Genomic DNA, 20,643 nt, shown 5'->3' with positions numbered 1-20,643 from the left:
TCCCGCAGAATCCTCGCTTGGCACCGACTCGTTAAACTGAGCATCAGACCAACTTTTGAAACAACGACGTTTAATGACTATGACGATAAGCTATTAGGGGAACAACTTTGCAAGAAATACAATACGGTACATGAAAAATTGATTTGATGGAACGTTCAGAAAAAGGAGCAGCATACCGAAAGCCTTAATACAATTAAATTCGCGCAGTATTAGAAATAGGTATAGTTAGCTTTACTACAAATGTTTTTGGGCTATAAGTTCGATTATAATAACCGAAAGGTATAATGGAGGCACTTGTGAGCTTAACCGCGTAACATATGGGCATAATTCGGCCGCAGAGGGCACCGTATACAGGAAAATGGCTTTGACCTTCTTCTCATCCGCAAATCCAACCCATTTAGCATAATATGGCTAGAGTCAGGCTTTTAGCGTATATTATCGTCAACGTCTTTGACCAATGTATGACCCCCGGTTCAAGCAATTATCGTTAGTCCGATCATTGAGCTGAACGCAGAAAGACAGAACGCAACTGCTACAGACTAACGGCATTTCTTGAACTAATTCATCAGGATCAGCGCGATCTTAGTTTCGTTGAATGCAGGGTACCCTATTCGCTCCATACGATCCGATTTTCGCAAGGCATATTTTGCCCAGACACATCTAAAGAATAAAATGAGGGAAAGAAACTGGGCACGTCTGATTTGTTTGGAACAACTGACAAAAACATTCGCTCAAGTACCCTAGCTAAAATAGGAAGCCTAAGCTCCGCTGAGTTTCGTCAAATTCTATCTAACAAACCGAGAACAAATAACAAGTAATGGAGTACATTTGTTAGCAACGAGCTAAAGCCATGTGTGAGAGCCCCAGGAGGCTAGTTTATCTTGAGCCTTTTCTTAATTTACGTAAATTTATTACTTAGTGCAGAAAAATGAGACCAATTGGCTTTGCTATGAACGTAACATTTCAGCAATGCCGAATTTTCAGTGTATTAGATGTAGTGTTTTCTATTGTTGGCGTTAACAGTGCTGCGGAAGCAGGATCGGTGACACTCATCGAAACGATCGAGGCTAACCTCCTTCTACACAGATAGGTCGATGGCATACCCCTCCTCTGTGTGCATAAATTCATGCAGTCTCGTTTTATATTCGGTCGTTCTCTGTCACACAGACTCCACGTCCACGAACAGGGACAACCTGAAAATAATCACATTTGCTGTAAATTTATGGATAAAGATTAATAAATCAATGACACATTTCTAATATATATAATGACAATCTACTGATTTTCAAATACCCTCAAAAGGAGAAACTGAAAAACTTATGCTCGATTAGAAGTAACTGCTTGTCTAACTTCTTGTATTATCGTCTACTACCGTCGAACTTGAATTGAAGTCCTGAGTTCAAAACGCAGAAAACCGAGTTTACTGTTGTCTAACCCATTTTTTCTGAATCAAATGTACGCACAAGGCAGTAGAATATATTTAGTCCTAGGATTCGTATACGTATGAAAAATGCGGAAGTTCCTTTGGGGAAGTACGTGTGTTGTCGATAGCATGAAAATGGCGACGCAAGCCTCTCGGCTCTGTTATAAAAACCAAACGGAATACTTAGCGGAAACATTTAACACGAAAAGAAGACATCGAAAAATGTTTTTCTGTGCGAAGGAGCATCAAATAATGAGAAAAAAAAAACAAACGTCAGACTCCTGTTGTGGATACAACAATAAATCAACAGATTTTCCTATTTGTGTATCTGTGTGCACTTATTATGCCTTTACCATTGTGAATTCCGATTTGGCATGAAAAAAACGTGTATTTAAATAACTACATAATCCAAAATGCAGCATCGAAACCGGTGAGGGAGCGAGGTATCTGGAAATAAAAGGAAACAATGCATTTTTCTATTCGTAAATGCGAATATATAATTGTTTCATAATTAATTTATGATCTCCGTCATTTATGTCTAGTTTAGTTAAGCTTTCAAGTGATACATGTTTGTTTAGCGAGCGTCCCTTGGAAAATGTCTCCTCACTGTTAAGGGACCTTTAACAAAAACAAAATAATAGAATGGAAGCTCCATAAAGGCAAGCGAGATATCAGCTATTAGGTTATCCATCAACTGATGGATGGAGTGCGTCGCAATACGCCTGAGTGAGCAAATCGGTTTGGTCTCGAGGCTAAATAAGAAAACCATGAGGCATCGATTGTTGCTTGTCTAAGCAAATCTGTGTATATTCGCCGGCGTGAATCATTAGGTAAGGAGTGGCCTCGACATGAGCGGGCAACAGGCTAAAACGACATTCACAAGGATGAACTCAACTGAAGTTACAAAAAAGATCCCATAGCAACAAACTCATCAACGATGGATCTACATACACTTTATTGTTTTACTACGCTCCATTGTTTATTATCACATTACCGCTTTATTATATGTATATATATACGTATAGCGTAATGGTTAGGCACCTGGTGCTATAACAGTCATCTAGTTCTTTAAAAATTCAAAGGTACAGCTTTAGAAGAAGCGGTGCATTGTGGCCCGGTAGGGTTTTTGCAATGAACTCTTATCACGATTAGCATCATTAGAAAACAAAGAACAAAATTAATTTTGTGCATTTTTATCGCACAAAACTTTTCGTTGTTTTTTCAACGAGTCTATTGTCTATACTGCAAGTTGATAGTAAATGTTTAGCACTCACAATTATCAACTTAACGAGAACATCTTGGACGTATAAGTCAGTGATCATAGAGGTACGTAACAAATGAATCTCGTTCGCATATCCGTATTGATATATTAACCTCACGCATCATCCACGTAGCCACTAGCGCGAGACCCGTAGTCGTTTGTCATCATCACAAAGCATGTCTAACATTTGATGAATGGGAGAAACAAAAATAGGCAGTCTCATTGTTCTACGATGGATAAGACGGATAGCGCAGCTGGTTAAACCAAGACTATTCTTATGCCCCGTTTCCATCCAGGCGGTGCTTATTCCCCACAGGGTTGCGGCCAAGATATCCGCAGGAGCCCACAGATGGGCAGATAGAAAGTAGATGACGAAAAACCTGACGAGTGAAGGTGCGAAACATGGTGCTGAAAGAAGACGTAATGATGAATCCCTTTTTGTTCATTTCGCCCGGCATGTTGTTCCCAACGCTAAATCCCTCCGATTTTTTAGACCCTGCGGATTTGTACGTACCGCCCGTCTCCAGGCTGGCAGACCTTACTGTGGCCGAGGCGAATGTGGCCCTTCTTATTTGAAGACAACTTTTCCAAACGTTTTTTCATCCGCCCTATGTAAGAGGCCACGGTTTACAGATAGGGCTGCCTGCCTGCGAAGTACGGGATGGGTAGGTCAAAGCGGGAGCAAGGGATCTCACAGAAATACGCTGGCAACGGCCGACTTCATTTTTTGTCCTGTTTACTTCATCCTTTTGTCGGTCATACTCATCTGTTACTACTATTATTAAGCATGTTATTATGCACTTCTCTCGACTGCTGCTAGCGCTGGCTGTACAGCGCAAAGCGCAGGAGTCTCGAAGCGATTGAGTCACAAAATGGATAATTTAAAAATCGAGCAAAATAGCGTTCGTTCTGGAAAGAAATGGTTCTCGCGATAAACAATAGAAAGGAAAACAGAAAACAATTAAGTTAGAAGCATTGTAAGCAAGCGAAAAAGGACCTCGTAATGTTATTTACCTTATCCTATACGCCTTTGTGCACGACTATGGCAAATGATTCCACAAAATTCATCGATTCAGTTTCATCTTTCTGAAAAACTTATCAATCAGTGAGCACATTTCAACCTGCATTTGAATAGTGAAGGGCAAATCACTATGTTAGAGCAACACTAAGCAAGACTTCTAAAGAAGTTCATAGAAGTTATAGTCCACAGGTCACATTGTTGAGGTGCGTCAAGTACGTTTGTTAGTATAAACTGTATAGATAAACTTTCGACGAAATTCCGTTCCTCTGCATAAGGGTTTCTTGACTGTTGGTATCTTTTCGCAGGTTTCAGAGTAGCAAAGTGTGATTGGAGAAAGGTAGATACAGTGACATAGCCTTAAAGCCCCTGGAGGAAAAGACACAGTGGAAACACAGCCAAACGAAGCCATTTAGACAGAAAAGCATATGAATATAGCGTCGTCGCAGAATTGTACATTCGTCGCCTCGTCGCCCCTAAATACACATTCGAACAATAGGATGATCTTGAGGATCTAACGTTTAATTTACGAAGTAGTAGCCAAATGTAGACTGCAAGATTCCGTATTATTTCGAGAAACTTGACTTTAACTTGACTGCCAACTCACCTTGACGTTCGGGCCCTCCTTACATCGTTTCGCTAAAATGGTGGAGATATTTGAGGCGTCGTCGGTACGTTTGCACAGCTTTGCTACTGAAACAGTCCTCTTCTAGACAACCCCTCACCGATAGCTGTTTAGCCTTAGTCGACGTAGGATGAGGTAACGACACTTGAGTCGCTTACGTGGCGTTTGCTGTCGCCCAACTTAGGACAATCCGATTGTCCAGACACGCGCTCTTCTGATCGGGCCAGCAGAAAGGAGTACTTTCCCCAATAGCGAGCTCGTAACGAGACGTCGTGGGGATGGGGATCAGTAAGGACGACTGTGGATATTAGCTTCGAAATAGTCCGGAACGCGGACATAGCCACCTTAGAGGGTTTATCATGTCATCGATACCCTTCCCGGTTACCGTGCTCCTTCTGATCAAATTCGAACTTTTCGACGATGTGGGCTGACGAGAAGGGGGATTCCAAAAGCAGTCATAGGATTCGTTTAGCGGTAGCACCAGCCGCGTAGGGCAGCCAGCCGTTTTCCCACTTTCGCACCTTTTAGTTTCTGTTTGTCCACCCGAAATCGAAGCGTGGGGTGACAAACGAACTAAGAGTGCGACCGGTGGATGAGGGACAATCTGCCTATTTCGAGTCCCAAACAGCCTCGACGTTAACCAGCGTAGTTGGAAACAACAGTGGCAGCTATTCCTGGTCACGAACAAGACTGGCTATCTGGAGTCGGCTAAAAAAGACACTAAGTGAATCAACTTGGGTTCACCTCGTCCCTATCTGCCTCTCATCCCCGTCGTATCTGCGCTTTTCTTCTTTCTAAAAATAACATCAAAAATAGTTTTCGGCATTAATATTTGTAGGCCGTGTTCCTAATTTTTTAGTGACAGAAGCTAAGGACAGAATTGTAGGTTAAATGGCAGTAGCAGTAATAATTTAGATCTAATTTAAATATTTAGATTTATTGTTCGATGAGCTGATTTGCTCTATGCGTTAATTTGATAGCACTACTGTGTGATGCAAAAAAAAACGTAATGGTTGAAAAGAACAGTGCATATCATGGAGCCGTAATTCCTGCAAGGTATACATGACTCGCAAATTGCTTGGTGGGGCTACCAGTAAATTATCTGTTTCGTTCCTGCACATGCTTTCCTGAAAGATGAACTAGGAAATTATCTTGATGCTTTATCGGCTTGCGACTGCGTAGGATTGTTGGAGAAATATGGTTATGTTAAGCGCAGTTTCGTGCATCACCAGCTTAGTAATATCAACATGGTTCCGGTCTGATAGAAAACTCGTTTGGAGCAAAACGTACTTGTGCTAACCGTCAGATACCGAAGAAAATCAGACGAGCTCCTCTTTCGTGTCTGCCGCGAGCTGACGTAGGTCGTATGTGACGGGTTGAATGTAAATTTCTATTGAAGTCTTGACGAGTACATAAACCTGATTTATGTGCTTTTCAGTAAAATGCACAAGTGGACAGCTTTGCACTTCGACACCCGTCACATGTCAGTAATTCTTATGTTATTTGACAAGACCGGCCCACACAGTCGCTGCTCTGCCCTACCACCCCAGAGTCTCCTAAGATGGCAGATATAGCGAATAACTTGTTTTTTTTTTCAGAGAAAGCTTGCAGCAAGCTCTAAGGTATGTTCCTCATAAAAACATAAAAGCTAAATTATTTCAAATAAATAAAAGCACCTATGAAATACAGCGTTACGAATATGGTAAACTTAAATAATTTTTAAGCAATATGTTATCTTACATTCTTTTATCGGTGAACATTCTTTGCATATTATTCTGGTCACCTGGAAAACCTCTGCTGTACCGGGTAGAAAGAGCAGAGTTGTGCTGGATATTTGACGGCGCCAATAGCTCCCCTTGTCTTTTATTATGGTAATACGATTTGATATATAGCTATGCCGTTCCGCAGGTTCCTTGAGAGCTAAAGTCGATTGTCCCCCATATGCGTAGAGAGAGCCCATCGGGTCGTGACCCACGCTGCCAAAATACCTGCCGTTATCGCTAGCACCTCCATGCCTACATCTTGCTTTGCCCTGATTCCGTTACGTGGCGCAAAACCGCTTCACGTCAACCTTTTCTGAATGATAATTCGTCCCCTCCGAATAGGACTTCGTTGGACTAACTTCCTTAAATGCAGCTGGTGCCTGTTAAGGGGCTCGTTACAGCATATATTTATATATGTATACATCGAGCAGGCATCATAGAATGCGAGAACAACGCATACTCCCAGTGCATACGGTACTACGGCAGAGGCAACGCTCAGTGTTAAAGCTTGAAAAACGTTTTGTCCCACGTCATCGCCAACATCAATAAAGGTAGCAGGAACTAATGTCAGAGAATTTGCTATATCGGTTTGCTCTCCCTGCATTGTCTTTATTTTGTCTCCTCGTCCGGCTTTACGCCTTTTCGGCTTCTCTCTAGGTTCAGTCGAATCCGTAACCACTCCGAGTACCCTCCACTTCTTCGCTGAAATGAGCTCATTTCCCAGCAGCCTCGCTGACCAGAAAAAGGGCGATCAGGCCGGGAATTGAAAAAGGTCGCCTATTATTCGATTTTTTTTTGGCTATTACCGTTCTGTTGCGCCGTAAAGAATCGTCCGCTAGTAGCAGAGCCTAATAACGGTTCTCTTGTCCGAGAGGCAAAGGGAAACGAAGCATTGCCTCCTCGTTCACCGTTTGCTACCGTGGATCAGGACTTACTTAAAGATGCAGTCAGTGGTCATAATAATTTCACGTCGTCCTAATTTAAAATATTTGCGCGGAACATAAGACAGGCAGCTGAAGTTATTGTAACACAGTATATTGTATTGATCGTAACATGCAGATGATGCTGGATCGAACCCCTCTAGCAATAATGTATGTGGAAGATTATAAATTTAGCAGATTGCATTCAATGAGATCGATTGAATACGCCTAGGTGCCAGATAGTGCCATACGAATTCCTTACGAATTTTTTATTTCTAAAAACATGAGGTAAATGGGCTACCTTTAGAGCTAAAGTTAGGTGCTACTTAGCGTCGGTTTGGGCTAATTAAGCACTTTTATAGCCACAATAGATGGACATACAGACAACTAGGACAGTTGCCCGCAAAAATCAAAGGCTATTTTTGAGGATTTACCATTTGAATTTCTTTGACACTAAATTTGAAACAGAACAAGGTTTTGACGGGTGAATCGAACTAAGTCTTTCTATAGCGTTTTAGACGCTCCATAAATTCACGTCTGCTTGTAGAATAGGATACACGATTAATTAGGTGCATAGACCGTCCAATGAACCTCTGGGATTGAGTGTGAACCACTCAATTTGGTGCAATTAACCATTCAGAACAAAACCGATAAGAACTGCACTAAAGGTCAAATCTGGGTTTAATAAAACCCTATATGTCATTAGCACTCTACCAATAGGCCCGTGATATAGAAAAAGATCACGAAAAAGGATTACCGGAAGACGGTGGGTTAGCAAAATCATTCCTGAGGGTCTCATGTATTCCCATTATTCGTGTGAGGCACTGGACAGTGTTGCAAAGTGAGAAGAATAAGTACACGGCCATCAATTCACTTAAGTTTGCATATCGCTGCAGGACGAAACTTCAATGAGCATCTCATTTCGTCACATGGTCCGCACATGATGGTCACAATGCCCCGCTTTTGTTCTCCTCTGTAAGGCACAGTGAGTGCTCGGTAGCTAAATACAGAGAAAAGAGTCAAATTAATTACAAGAAACCTAGAGATTTGCTTAACAAAGGCTAGCGCTATAAGCCTGAATACTATGAACCGTAGTTAATCAAGGTTGAATTATGTTATGAAGACTATAAAAGGCTCACTGAGAATCTGTCTGCATCCGCTGGCATTTAAGTTGACTGTGTTAGATGCAATGAGAGAGCAGACAGATCTTTGAAAGCTTATGAATTGATTGGCGCCATTGCTGCTTCACATTGACCAATGCTAATAATTCGCGTCACAGGAAATTTTGAAACGACAAGAAACCAATGTTTCGTTTGATACTTGAGAGAGGCATGCGGAAGTTAACCAACAGATATTTCATTACTTCGGTAATCCTACTAGCAGTCCTTCTCAAGGCAAACCGTTACCAATTATTTCACTAGTTTTTCCGGACTCTGCGGCCTGTCGCTTCAACTCCTTCCTCTCCCGTATCCATCTACGGAGAAACAAAAACTTCTTTTGTACCACGCCACCCACCCATGTGTCTACACCACTATCACCTTTAGCATATAACGAAGCTCGCAACCTACGTGAAAACTAGACTGAACGAAGGTTTCCTAAAAAAAGTTGGCCATTAAGATATAGCAACTATCGGTTCGCTGGTTGATTCCTGCTAGAATAAAGAGCATAATCGAGGGACCTTACAGACAGAACCGCGAACGTCAAGATTTAGGAAGAGCAGAAGGACTGGGGGTTAATCTAATCTGTACGGTTAGTTTCGAATCTACCTTAGTTAAGTGGTAGTTTTGCCCCTGTGGCAAGACCTCGTGGCAGCTGAAGAGAAGAACGGGAGCGAAAGGGAGAATAATCCATCAACAGCGCAATAGGATTGCCTAATCCTACCAGCGCAGCTAGTACACTAACACCTACCCAGTCATAACCACCCCAGTTATGCGGCCACTAGGTTTAAACCGCCTACCTGGTTGACCACTACACCACGGAGCCCGCCTGCTGTCTGGGGAGATCTTCGCTATCGAAGCGTTTACATTGTTGGTGGTGTGTTTCGGGTTAGCGTCAGCTTTTAAACGAGAAAAGGTTGAAGGTCCGAAAACAACTTTTTGGCAAAAGAACGAAAACACTGTTACGGGAAACTAGCGGGACGAGAAGGAGATTGTGGTTTATTAGGATAGAGAAAACTACCAGCATTAAGGGAGAAGCGCAGAAGAAGTTTGCGAAAGTTTAAGAACGGGTTGCTGCTATAAAGGAAGAGTCGATTGTATGTGGTTTTCACGATGATAGTTTTCGATGGTGGTGATTGTCTTCGTAGCTGCAGAAACTCGTGACGCTTAAGTCCGGTAACGACGATTCCATTCTTAGCTAAGGCAGGAAAACATGATCATCGATTCCCTACACTAAATTGCATTAAAAGCCTTAATAAGTTATATCGTTATTGTTTGAACTTCGATATAAAGAACAGACTTCCACACACTTATCATCATATGGGAAAATAAAGCATCACCATATGAGGTCACTTAATAGAACCCTCCACTCAAAACAATTTACAATTCCCCTTTTTTGCGACCCGTGAAAGCACCCTAATTAACGATAGTTTTTGTAAGTCATACGTCTCAACAATCACGAAGATCACTGCGGGAAGCCGACGTGGAACCGATCGTATCATTGACTGTCCGATTATACGATGACGGATAATACAACAACTCACTTTAGCTATAGCTACTAATCAAATGGCGATGACTGCCACGCTAGCGGAGTTTTTCTGACGCCGGTGCGCCAAATATGTCGTGCGCTTATTTCAGTCAAACCCATCCATTAATTTCTAGGCAAATAGAAACGCGAGTCGACATTAAAGGATCGCGAAATCAAGAAGAACTTCCAATAATACTTCCATCGAGCTCCCAGATACGGCCGATATTCTCTGTGTGTACTCATTCAAGCTAAGGCTACGCGCAGACCCGAAGCAAGACTCAACGATGTAATATGTCACATGGTTTTATCGTGCAAATTTACATTATATGACAAATATATTTGCGTGTGTGAATAAACATTTAAAAAAAATATACAGCCATTTTTAGTTTTTTAATGATGCGTTGAGTAAAACCTTTTTAGTCCGACATTTGTTCTCCTTTATCATAGGATAAGTCTATCCACGCTGACAGCATTGTTCCATGGACCAGACTGCTTCTGTTGTCAGGTTGGTTTTAGCCTCCACCATGAGGCATCGTATGGAAATATATCGGTGACTTGGCCACTTTGCGAGCCTTAATTCAGCTGAGATTTCTATTCTTATGCAAATCTGACTATCTTTCGCCAATCCAATGCAAGGCCTTGCCGCGCCTTGAGTGCCGCAGCGGCGACGGTAGAGGTGGTTATCAACAACCAATCAACCAACTATTCCATGCATTTTTCGACCTTCGCCCCATTGACCTTGACGCCCATTCCAGTCTTTGACATGGCGTTTTCTTCCTCTTGTTTATTGCTTTGTTACTCCTTCATTTCATTGTACCTAATTTACTGCCTTTTTAATAAGATTATCAGATCATTGTAGCTGGGTTCTAGTTTACCAACTATGACCAGTAAGCTACAATTCGTCTAAGCCCCTGCGTGTATCTTAGGCTGGCGACATCACCAGTTAAGCGCTGTAAAAGCGGCGATTGAAGTTCTCGTCTTTAACATCACTGCTTCGCCACCATTCCACTACGTGGACTGCAACCTCCTTCTTGCCTAGTCCGTCGTTGTTTTTCTCGTCCGAAACATCGGTGAATGGAAAAACCTACGCTAGCTTTGGGATTGCCATTGTTAGTGTCCGTCCTTTTTACCCCTTTTGCTTGATAAGCTCCTGTCGCTACCACCGATGGCCCTTTGGCACAGCGGAACTACATATCAACGTTTGCCCACATTTGGGATGATTTCCAGGGGGATAACGCGTCGGTAAGGCATTGCGATAAGCTTTGAGAAATACTAGCACGCGTTACGTATTTGCAGGGAGTAACGTGTTCAGGCTGACACAATTTCTGACCATGATCATGACACAACTAGACCCCACAGACCGCTATGAAAATCATCTCAGAAATGACTGAGCCAGCGGCTTCTTCGCAGCTCAGATACACTTTCACTTACGGCATCGATTATCTCAAGGCGGCTTGGCATAGAACAATAGTTATACCTTACAGTATATTTTTAAGTAAATTCATTGATAGAGAAATTGGCCTCTAAAAATATAAGAACTTTCGTTATCGATGCGGCAAATGTTTTGAATGAAACTGAAAGCAGATGGCTTCATCATGCATTCTACACACATCTCTGAGAGAGTTGATTTGCTTTATAATAATAATAATAATGTTAATAGGGATTCCACATTGCGAAGCGAATAGAGAACTGTTGATGCTAAATGTAGATTGATAAATGACGGACGCTTTCCCGGCCACATAGATTTCGCCTGTACCGCCATACTGAGACACTCTATTCAACCACACACTTTGTAGCCTCAATCAGGCGGCTCGTATTATTAAGTCAGTGTTCTTTCTTTCTTGTACTTGCGATTGACCGGTTGACAGTGAACGGCTTTCATACGCAGGTTGGCTTTGAAGGCCTCGTGGTCTGGCGCCGCTTAGCATTCCTGAACAATTGTGCGAAGAATTCTATTGATATCATTCTCTCGCTAACGTTGGCTGAGCCTGTCCCTCAGACGTGGTGCGGCCTTCTGCGCTTAACCTTAGACTACATACTGTAGCAAAGTGTAGCCCGTAGACTGGTAGGACAATCCCCGTGATAACTTGGCGGGTAACGTATTTACCTGCAAATCTTAGGGACACGTTGTCAAGGTTTGGGGTTTGTTTCGTGCTGAAAGCCAGCCATCTGATGGAATGCCCAACGGCAATACCGGATGTGAAACTCAAAACATTGAGGCTGGTAAGCCAAAGGCGTTCGCAACTTGCGATATCTGCCACTTAAGTTATAAGACTTCGATACCATCAGTAACCTAGTCACACGCTAGGAAGAAAAACGAATAGAGACATCCAAATCGTAAGTAGCCTAATATGACTCAACCAAATATGCGCCTGCCGCTGTTAGCTACCTTGCCCTAATACTCCTCGAACAGCTCTTACGAACACCTGGATGCCTTCAACGCTAAGAAGAGAGGAACGCCAAATAGCTACTGAAGTACAAAACAAAAGAGTAAGTTGAGCTACAAGTGAAATAAGGTAAGCTGTCGAAGCAGCGAGCGGACACAGCTCTGTGGTCGTGTAACGCGTCTATATTGCTGCTACCAACACGGTACAGAGACGGCAGGCGTATCCGGAGGGCTGTACTTGTGAAAAAAAACTGTCGCCGTCAAAACTACAATCAGTAGACAGACGTCGTATGGGGAAGTGTCTAGCGTCTTTTACGGAGGCGTAGGGCCGACTCTAACCAGCAAAGAATGAGAACAGAGAATGATTGTGGGACTTCAGCGGCATTTTCAGGAGTGCGTTTTAGCACACCAACGACCCGACGAGACAGAAACTAAGGCAATAGAGAATGAACCGACGCTGGCGACAAATAGTGTGCAGCAGCAAAAGCTGGTACGAGTCCATCTCATTGAAGCTTCGTCCGACGACAAAAAGTAGAGACGACAACAGACAAAAGGTAATTGACTCGAGACATCCAAGAAATGACCAGTTCCGGACGACAGGCCAATGTTCCACCTAACCGCCTACCTATCCTACACAGATCCCGGCAGATCCCGACGACGCTCCAACACAGCGACATTCTCCGTACCCTTCTGCAAGAAACGCAACTTCACAGACCAGCTCAAAAGACGAAAGGAAAGACGACGAGATATAAGTGCTCAAGGATGGATGAGATACTCCATTACCAGTGTAATGAGGAAGCCTGCCGTGCAGAGATCCGCTGCCTCAACGGCACAACGACAGGGTCAACCGAACAATGTGTAAAATGCCATTAATGTTCAAACCGATGTTACCTCTTACTCAGCCTTTTCCTCTTCGTTCTCCCTTTTTTTTCCTTTCCTTCCTTTTTTTTTCTTGCCATAGCTTCCCCTTGACTTCGTGTACAGTTTTTTTTAGTCGGCCAGTTGCGGCACTCAGCGATGAATGTGAGCAGTCCCGAAAGAGTAAAGTACGCCGAAATAGAATTCCATTGAAATTTCAGCTGCTTCATTCTTGCGAAACGTTGTACAAATGTGTGCCTTTTTGTCGCTTGTGTGCGTGTGTATATGTATATGTATGTATAAGTATCCTGTGAGTTAAAAGACATTGTCCTTTTTGTCAAAAATGTCAAAAAAAACTGTCTTTTTTTGAGCAATGCAGGAAGGAAGGAAAGTGTAATTTTATGATAAAGCTCTCCTTCTTGTCAAGCTATGATGACAAGCTAATAAAAACTTTATTCATAGCAACTGAGTTGACACTAGCCATAGCGTTTGGGTTCGACTTCCTATTGTTTCGACTCAACGAGTAGGTACAACAGGTTCGTTCAAGCAGTTTGTAAGTCGTACGCAGCAAAGGACGAAGGTGATGAAAACGGCGACACCGAGGGCGATCGCGGCGTAGAAGAAATGGTTGACAAGGCGGGTCACCTGTAAACACCTCGACGCTCTCTTAGCGGCACTTCAGTCTCAACGATGTTATGGCCTCATTTTCTATATAGTATTTCTAGGTTCTGGTAAACATATTATATTGTAAGTACCACTTGGCTGGACGCTGCAACTGAGATGTGTGGTCCTTATAGCCTGAACACGCTGATACCAGTTTAGAGCTCTTTTGTTGAGCATCTCTCCGCCGCTAGCCTCGCTTGCATCGACACTCGTTGTACCACTATAACCAGCCAGTAAAATTGCCAATTACCTCTCTTATCTCCTGGTTTTCCAGGTAAAGCATTTTTCCTGAATTCTTAACCGGCGTTGCTCATACTGCTAGAAAATTACCCTGTTTTACAAAACCCCTGAAAGGTCATGTATCCTTTGAGCCCCGGCTAGATAGTCATTTATAACGGAGAAAACGTGTCGTTATTCTAGAGAGACCAGTTTAGTGCTCTTCTAGTTTAAGCGGTAATTTTACTGACGCTCAATGTCTTTCTCTATAGAGCCACCTTTAAATGGCTGGTCACAAAATAGGTGTCGTGTTGTTATCATCTTTAATGCGCAAAGACAAGCGTGGTAAATGCGGTTTATATATTCTTATACTTGACTCAACTGACTTTAAATTGGTACGAATCTTTTACAGGCAAATACCACTGTTTTTCGACTTATTTGTTTTTAATGATGTGTGCTAAAATAAAGGAAGGGTCACTTTTACATACATTTCAACCTTTAGCGGTGAAATAAATTGGCGCCTTAAAAATACATTGGAATAAATCCTTTGTTGACTTTGGATTTCAGCTATCTTGCATGTTCTGAGTTCTAAGTAAATTCTATGCATTTTATGTCCGTCAAGCTCTGTATCATTCTGAAATGAGTTCTCGATTTAGATCATTTGCATAGAAATGGTCATGGATAGCTGTCGGCCGTTTGTATATATGTTTCAAAGATTTGTACATCGTTTTCTGCAGGTATCCACAAAATGTCTGTTTAAGGTATACGAGGTAATGTTACCTTGCTAGGGTCCTTAATGGCTACCATTTCAAGGTTTATCCCGCAAAGATGTATGACATATCCTCGAGTTTCTGATGCGCTGTCCGGCCTGTCCCGTCTGGGCATTTTCCTTTTGCGCTTCAGTTTGAGGCAGTAGCGTAACCGGTTCGGCCCGAAATAGTATAAAGCTTTTCTTAAGTGCAAGTTTATGTTGGCAACACATGTACGAACCGCACAGTAGTATCATTGCCGGCTTAAATTGAACAACTTCGTTTTTTCGGTACAAGAACGCTTTAAAGAAATACATTTTTTCTGCCAATTATCAGAAGAGCTCATTCGCATTGTTTGGCACTTTTAAACACTGAATTCGTCACGTGGCAACGATCAATAATATAAACATTCGGGCGATGAGACTAAGTATAGCTGATTTCTGCCAAAGCCTGACACCTGTAAATATGTGCATCATCGAATAGCTATTTCGTAGATATCACTGTCTGGATGAATCCACAACCGTTTCATCTAGTGCCATATCTGGAGGCCGTGAAAAAGAAGAATTGCTATCATTATTATAGACGGCCATATTCGTGCTTGCAGTACGGTAGCGCCTGGGGCATCCTTCACCCGCACTTCGTTTCTACTACTCATCCTTTGCTTTGAGTCATTTTTTCCTATCACGTTTTATTATTGTTTGTGATCCTTATTACTGTTAGTGCCATGGGCGCTATCCACATGTAACATGGAACGGCACATAGTTCAGCTATCCGCGCGCGGAACGACCCGAAGCGCGGTCCGAGAAACCAGTTTCTTTCTTGCCCTCCGGTGTTATTAAACCGATTATTCACTCTTGAGTAACACCGCCTCGCCACCCATAACCGCGACCCCGCAAAGACACCACGGCACCACTCGTAGGGGCCGCAATGAGAACATTGGTGCCGTCGAGGGCAGCGTCAACATGGCGACCTGGCAATCAAAATGATCGTGGCCAAGCCTCCTGGGTTTGAAAGGTGGGGGCGGTGGAAGTTTGATGGGAGTCCCTAGCTCCGTCAAATATGCTGTCACCGCCATAGATAGGAAGCGGCGGATATAGCAGCAAAGATAACACAGTCGGGGGTGTTACAGCTGATACAGGACGAAGAACTCGCTAACTAGAAATTACTAAACCTTCACTGTTTATTGTACGCCAAATAACCTAAGTATACTAAATAGGATGGTAGATAAAAATTAACAGGCAATATAGTTAGTCATATATCCTGAGGTAGATCGTTGAACCGAGTCTTACATTTAACAATATATATATATATATATATATATAAATTGTATGTCTTCCGAAATTTTCAGACAACGTTGTCTATATGTGTCTCCTTTGAGATTCCCCGAAAGTCTCACAGAATCAATTAAAATACCTACAAAATTATTGCTTTTCTATTATCATTATAGGAGTGATTGCAAGTTTAATACGAACATGGGTTAACCCTTGTTAGCGTTGAGTATCTCCATGCCAAGTTAGTATTCGGCTGACAGCAACGTGTCCGCACGAGCACTCTCTGTTCGAAGCGTTCCTTTTCCTCTTCATTTCTTTCTGCTACTTGCACAAAGTTTGTGCATTGTTTGCACAATGGCATTCCATCGCGATGAGACTAACTACGCCGAAGTGAAGCGTTCGCATGCAATGCTAGCGACGGCGGCGGACCGCCCGCAGTGAGTGCCATCCCTTAGGGACGACGCCGGCACCGGATGGCCTTTAGGGGACAAGCTAAGAGAGGTCAATGCACACGACGGTCCGGAAAAGCGTGCTACTATAGCTCGTGGAGAACGTTGGTATCGTAAGGTAGTGGCGGCGGTGGTAGTGGGTGGGAAACAGCAGCGCCTGCGATGGAAACAACTAGTTCGGCAACCAACCCGACCGAATAAGGCATCCATGGTGCTGTTGGCGGTAATTAATGAAATATTCATCTATGTAAACTTTACTCCATCAATCTTTCTCGCAAACGAGCAGTGTGCCTCCCGTACTTCTACCTCCCTATGGCCGTTGCATACAAGCCGATATCCCCTTGCGCGACGCTTGTTCATTATGGAGCGGTACCCGCGAGAACCAAGAGCGAGTCGTAATTCTAGTTCACATTCGCACAGATACCGAAGTCTGTCGTTCTCACTGAAAGCCTGTCCATGGTAGTTCATCCCGGGCACGCGCGTCTTTCTGGGGAAATGACTAAAGTGAAGTGAGTCGTAGGCTAGTGTAGCGAGCAGAGAAAGAAGCAACCAGGCTAAAGAACTGCGAGCAGACCAAGCCAGCGGTAATGCACCCACCCGCACCTATCTACCGATTCCGTCGATTACTATCCTTTACCAGTTACCGCTGTTTACCGTACTTGTAGGAGAATCTGCGCCTCGTCGCTACCTCTCATCCGTAAACAATCCCTAAACAAATACGACAAGTTTTAGGTTTTGACCTTGCTTCATATCCATTTAATCAGACGGAGAAAGAATGAGATATGGTCTGCTAGAAGTAAGTTACTAACTGTGCTCCATCGCACTCTTTCTACTTTGAGCTTTAAACGTGATCAGGTAGCGAGACCCAAAGAATCGATAAATCCAGAATTAGAAAAAAAAAAATGGGAAAACAGCCTGTATATAATTTTGCATTTGCATACGTGGGATATGGGAACATGCATTGACCGCGTGATGAAATGAACTGACGGTATTTGCGCACAAATCATCCGCATAATTTAACTACATTAAGGAAATCAAGACAGAGGTGCAGCACGTTGGCTTTTAAACAGGTTGCTATTTACCTTGACATTTTTCTAACTAGGTTAATGAAAGGCTGAATTTCTTTTCATTTGCTTATTATGTTCGTGCTGCCTCTGAGCTTCCGCGAGTCGGAGCACAGAAGCACTAGAGAGCGCCTTGTTTAGAAAAAACAGCCTTCTCCATGCGTACGCTATTTCATGAATATAATGGATTGATTTCTCTAAGCAGCGGCTCCCCGTCTATACATTTCTTACGTCTTACTGTATTTAAAGGGTACGCCATGAAGAGAAACGTGCACCCATTAACCAAAATAAAGTCTATGAATGCAGATTTATGTCACTTATCGTTAGAACAGAATCGACCATGGACCATTAAGTGCTGGGTGCGTGAATTCTGAGTGTATTAGAACTGATAAGTATACAAACCGTCTTTAGGAATAATACTTAGAGTAAAGAGAGAGAGAGAGAGAGAGAGAGTTGCTGAGAGTTACACCGAACTTTTTGGATAACTTATGTATTAAAATTATTGAAGTAAAACGCTAAATTACTACTGTAAGTAGCAAATTTCTACCACTAATATTACTACGGCTGCAAATTTACACAATCTCGATACACCTATACGTAAGCTGAACTTAAGAAATATATATAATATTGTGTTTAATAAAGGCGCTTTTAAGGTACTTTTTATCTACTTATACTTTTTCTGTACGTGCCGATACGTTCATACGTTTAATGTAGATTTTCTTGTGGCACTCTACGTAGGTTACGCTGGTGACGAGCTGAGCACGCCATAGCAATCGCTAGCGCATGTTTGTGAAAAGTAACGCTTTGACTAGTTCTTTTCGCTTTTGTTCTCTCTTGGCTTGATATATTACGATGATGTCCACGTTATAGCCGACGTTGTATTGTGTCATGTCGTAGGACATTGTGATTCAAATGTGAGTACGCTGGAATTCCTTATAGGTTTACTTCAGTTCCTTGTCCATAGCTACTCGTTCTTTAAGAGACGGACGCTTCACTGATCGTGCTTATCAGCATGAAAGTAGCCTAGTTTAACCTCTCATTGTAGTCAAACCGACGAATCCGCGGCCTGCTCTCGTCTGCTGCCTCCCACTGCACACGCTATCTAGCTAGAACCGTTGCCCAACGAAATAAGGCTCGCCCATGTATGCGATATGGAGATTGTTGGTTTGCCCAGTACACTGCTGGCAGTAGGCATCGCAACTATTGAGGCTATAGGGCAATGGCGGCAAACAAGAAGGTACAGACGCGATGGCATTATAATGCCACGAGTCATTCTACGCCTCAGTCATCTTGTGGCCCTTTTGTGGCAGTCCCTGTAAGTCTTTATCCAGCTAGCTTTTAGACGTTTGCAAACGTGTCGCGATTCGGAAAGCATGCCGCTGGTTACGGTTAGCGCGTTAGAAGGGGACCGTCTAACGGCGTCAAAGATCGCCTGGAAATTCGTGCCTGCCTTGTTGGCGCCAGAGTGGGAGCGAGACAAGATGTGACTCGTGTGTCCATTGGGCATTCCGAGCACGACTTGTGTCAGCTGGCTCGCCCATCGTTCTCAATGCTCTATGGCGTGTCATGGGTCATTTGACCCTAGGGCGATATGGCATAATGTCACCTGTCGTTACGGAAGTCACCGTGATTGTTGCCAAACAACCCGAATGGATGAAGGCATAAAGATAGTCAACGTTCCTCATGTGTCCTTCCAGCCTTTGACATTGATTAGTCGGCATATTGCAGTTCCTTATGCCGCCGTAACGGCCGCACGGCACGTTACCATGCATATGACTAAAGAGACCAAGAGATACCCTTTAGTCGCACGTTAAGTTCAACGTTGAACGAGCTTAGTGAATCATTTTTCAATAATTTCACACAATGTGTATGCTAAAAGCGTGATCGGAGTAGAAAAGAAAATAATGTATTATAGTATGTTAGGCAATTGATAGAGCTTAATTGAGACGACCTTGATTAAATAGCATGCTTCAAATAATATTTGATTTTTCTAAAATAGTTGAAATTCTACATGTCGGAAACCCGTTCTGTGAATACGCTTGCTTGTCCTATCGAAAAAATGCAGTCGAAATTTCCAGACACATGTGCCCATTTGTCTGGTCTGAATACATAACCCACTTATACAAGCAGGGTTTTGTGGGTCGATACGTTACCCCGATTACGCTTTCATAAGGCGTCATTATCACATGGGCATTAGGCATTAGCTTGCGACAACGGATCAAGGAATTGATCGTTTACGCTTTATCGTTGGAGGGGCTGATCGTGCAAACGCAAGCAGCTCTTTTTTCGCATCGAATATCTTATACAAGTTTCAATTCGAGAGCCGTTACCGTCATAATTCGTATATTTCTTTTTCTTTTCTTTGGCCCTTCAAATCAGTTTAACGAAATCATTCGCGTATGATCGGAGACCTCTAGAACGTATATAGTAAAGCTAGTCCTATATAAATTAGCAATGTCAAGGTGCCTCTGTACTTTACATAAGAATCTTCTGTCTGTTACTAAGTTATTATAAAGATATTAGCCAATAAGGATGAATGAGATGACTGCATAGGATATTAATAATAGGTCAAAACGACCGCTACATACCGGTGTCACATTAACTGAAGTGCAAACTTGGAACTCAAAGCAGGGGCAATTGTCTACGTAGTTACAATTTAGAAATGTACATGTGGATATTGAATCTTCAATAATTTCGCTAACTTAATCTTGAATTTGTCGTATTTCGCAACGCATTGAAAAAACAATGTACAGGAACCTTAGTAAAAGATTTGAAAGCAAAACTAATGTTCATCGTGCACCAATGTAATGCCAAAGTGAGTCGTACCTGATATATTGATTACGTTATTTCTAAAGCGGGCTCGATTATTAAAGAAACGATATGCGTAGTAGCGTAGCTTCGTTGAATGAGCCTAATTTGTATTAGGGGTATGCTAAGAACCTCAATTAATAAAGGTCCAGTGTTCTGATGTATATTGAACTTTGGACGTTCCTAATAAAAGCTCTTTCATAATAACAGAGCGAAAGATGTTAATCTTTCGCTTTTTTTTTTATTACTGCAGAACCCGTATACGCATGCCAATTAACAAATAGATTACGGAATTTATAGATACACTTATATAGGCACTGGAAATTTTTTACGCACGCAAAATCTAAATACTCAGTAAATCAACGGATACTCAATAAATTACCGGTGCAAATTGGACCTTTCTGGATGACCAGTGTTTTTCAGCTTATTGACTGCCTTATATTGTTATTGTTTGAGCTAATTACTCAGAATAAAGCGCAGTGTC

General features: G+C 42.5%; 1 long non-coding RNA gene across 2 annotated transcripts; it reads right to left on the bottom strand.

The window, feature by feature from the left end:
* Positions 1–148: 148 nt before the first annotated feature.
* On the bottom strand, positions 149–15,026 carry LOC111249600 (uncharacterized). Of its 2 annotated transcripts, XR_002672998.2 has the most exons (5): positions 14,599–15,026; positions 7,768–8,010; positions 4,310–5,121; positions 3,699–4,071; positions 149–1,193 (listed from the first exon to the last, which is right to left on the bottom strand). It is a non-coding gene; the product is annotated as an uncharacterized LOC111249600 (long non-coding RNA). The 2 variants fall into 2 exon arrangements; XR_015326834.1 differs by lacking the exon at positions 3,699–4,071 and having other exon boundaries at positions 150–1,193.
* Positions 15,027–20,643: the final 5,617 nt, after the last annotated feature.

This window comes from Varroa destructor, unplaced genomic scaffold (genome assembly GCF_002443255.2).
Source record: "Varroa destructor unplaced genomic scaffold, Vdes_3.0 BEIS01000004.1, whole genome shotgun sequence".
In the NCBI taxonomy this organism is placed as follows: Eukaryota; Metazoa; Arthropoda; class Arachnida; order Mesostigmata; family Varroidae; genus Varroa; species Varroa destructor.
The sequence above is the reverse complement of the archived record's forward strand: the minus strand, read 5'-3'. Positions and strand labels throughout refer to the sequence as shown.